At 52.3% G+C, this 2,948-nt stretch overlaps 1 protein-coding gene across 1 annotated transcript in view; it reads right to left on the bottom strand.

Moving 5' to 3' along the window:
• Window positions 1–2,948, bottom strand: part of ZNF653 (zinc finger protein 653) — an 18,822-nt gene that overhangs the window by 6,872 nt on the left and 9,002 nt on the right. The gene's annotated exons all lie outside the window — the stretch shown is intronic.

Raw genomic sequence — 2,948 nt, 5'->3', positions numbered from 1 at the left:
ACACTCAGGCTTCCTGGCTCCTCCCTGGTGGCTCCTTCTCAGCCTTTTCTGTTCTTATGAGCCTGGCAAGCTCTCGCTGGGGCTTCTCCTCAGCTCTCCACTCACCCCAGCATATTGGTCGGGCTGGCCGCGTTAAACACCGCCCTCCTCCTGGACACCAGCCAGTCCAACAATTGGATTCAGTTCTGTCACCATCTGTCCAGAGACCGTGTCTGACCCCGTACGTTAAAGAACTCAATCCCACAAGACTGCCCCCACTTCAGATACCAGTCACAAGTCCCAGATCACCCATACTTCCAGCTATAAAGTGGAGGCTCTGGCAGACCTCTGCTCAGTTTCAATAATTTGCTAGAACAACTCACAGAACTCAAGAAAGTGATCTGCTTCTGATTACAGTTTTATTATAAAGGATACATCTCAGCATTTGCCCGATGGAAGAAAAACGCAGGGCAAGGTAATTATGTGTGCATGTGTGGGGCCCGTCATGGAGCTGAGAGGCTCTCTACAGATACACCAGTCTCCCAGCACCTCAACATGTCCACCAACCTGGACGCTCTCAGAACCTCACTGTTTAAGAGTTTTTAAAACTTTATGTATTTATTTATTGGCCGCGCTGCAGGGCGTGCAGGATCTTAGTTCCCTGACCAGGGATGGAACTTGCACCCCCTGCAGTAGAAGCACAGAGTCTCAACTACTGCTGCTGCTGCTGCTGCTGCTGCTAAGTCGCTTCAGTCGTGTCTGACTCTGTGCGACCCCATAGATGGCAGCCCACCAGGCCCCGCGGTCCCTGGGATTCTCTAGGCAAGAACTGCACCGCCAGAGAATTCCCAAAAGTTTTTATAAGGAAATGGCTACCCACTCCAGTATTCTTGCCTGGAGAATCCCATGGATGGAGGAGCCTGGTGGGCTACAGTCCATGGGGTCACAAAGAGTCGGACACGACTGAGTGAATTTCACTTTCTCCAGCCCCCGTCTGCTTCTGGGGGTTGGGGCTGGGGCTGAGAGCTGCCACTGGTGACTGGCTCCCATCCTAAAGCCTTCTAGGGGCTCATCCCTGAGTCACTTCATTGGACTGTTCCCCAGGTGTGCAGCATGTGGGATCTGAATTCCTCAACCAAGGATCAAACTCATGCCCTCTGCAGTGGGATCAGAGTCCTAACCACTAGACTGCCAGGGAATTCCCCAGCAATAAAGTATGTTTAAATTAAGGAATGTACCTTTTCCCCTGCAATGCTATTGCACACTTAACAGATCACAATTTAGTATAAACATAACTTTTACATGCACTGGGAAACCAAAAAGCTCATGGGTCTCCCTTTATTTCGATATTTGCTTTATTGAGGTGGTCTGGAATGAAAGCTGCAACGTCGCCTAGGTCTGCCTGCATCTATTTTTATTATAGTGCCATCTCTCCCCATGGCCTGGTGCCTCCGGTGGACAGTTCTCACCCGAACCTCCTGTGGAGGTACAGACTGTCACACCTCACTGCGTCCTCCACTGCTCTCTCTGGTGTGTGTGGGGGTCTTATGGGCGTCTCAGACTCTGGTTTGAATCTCCCCTCAGAGAAAGGCTCAAAGACATCCCTATCTAAGCCGGTGGCAGCTGTGCCCGTCCGACTGCTCAGGCCAAAGTCCTGGGGCTCTCCTTGACTTCTCCCTTTCACACCCACTTCCAATCTGTCAGCAAAACCTGTTGGCCCTGCTTCCAAAATACATCCCCGGGCAGGCAGCTTCTCCTACCCCCGCCCCGCAAATCCTGGGGAGAGTCCCACCAGCCCAGAACATGCACTTCTTTCTAATGGGTGCCCCTGCTCCCATCCTTGTCCCCCACCAAGTCTGTCTTGTCCTCAGGGGTCAGAGGGAGCCTGTGAACACCTGCTTAGGTCATCTCCCTTTCTAAGAATCTGCTCATTGCTTCCTGTGGAAGAGACAGGGCAGCTGCTCACCGAACAACCCCCCGCCCTGTGTGCCCCCCTCCCCCGTCTCTTCCTCCTGACACCTGGTGGACTACATGTCCCAGCAGCCTTTGCTGTTAGGCGTGGCAATACAGATGAGTCCCAGTAGAACAAGAGTGGAAGTGAGCTGTGTCAGGTCACAGGAGGTGGGGTGCATTTGTGTCAGCCTCTGGCCTTACCTCAGTTAATGCCCTTCCCAACTGACTTGGCATACCAGCCAAACTCTTCCATGACCACAAAGCCCGCAATCTGCCCCCATCATCTCCTCTTCAGCCCCAATGACCTCCTTTCCATACCTGGAGATGCTGGGCAGGTTTCTGCCTCAGGACCTTTGCACTGGCCACTCGCTCTGCCAAATCCTCTTTCTGCAGATGCCTGCATGGGCTCCTCCCTCACCTCCATCACAACCTTCCTCAAGTGATATTTCTTCAGGGATGCTTTGGACCACTTTGTTTCAAATTGCGCCCTTTTCTCTCCTGTTTTTCCCCCAATACTTGCCACCTTCCACTTCACTCTAGGTTTTACTTGTTTATCTTGTTTACTGTCTGCTTCTCTAGACCATAAACTCCACAAAGATGGGGGGTCCCTGTGCACAGGGTACCAGCTGTTTGGTCCACGTTGAGCTCAAGTTTGTAAGAATGAGGGAATCCAAGACCAAGGCTGTGATGAAGTCCAAGGGGGCCAGGCATCTTACCCAGGCATTTGGTACTAATGTCCACACGCAGGAAGAAACTGGGGACTGGGCAAATGAATGACTGTCCCTTCAGCTACTCATTCGAGACACAGCTGGGGTATACTGTCTGGGTACTACATATCACATCTACAGTCCCAGAGGGTCATGTGGAGAATACAGGCTCTGGAGGGGGATCCCAGTGCCCACTCCTCCACCTGTGTAAAGTGGGGGTGCCTGCTAACCTCTCTGGGCCTGGGGCTAACTTGGCACCCACCCAGGGGGTGTTTGGGGGTATTTAAATGAGTAAATAGGACAGTAGGG

The sequence above is a fragment of the Bison bison genome, unplaced genomic scaffold (assembly GCF_000754665.1).
Source record: "Bison bison bison isolate TAMUID 2011002044 unplaced genomic scaffold, Bison_UMD1.0 scf7180017864492, whole genome shotgun sequence".
Lineage (NCBI taxonomy): Eukaryota > Metazoa > Chordata > Mammalia > Artiodactyla > Bovidae > Bison > Bison bison.
This window is presented reverse-complemented; position numbering and strand designations above follow the sequence as displayed.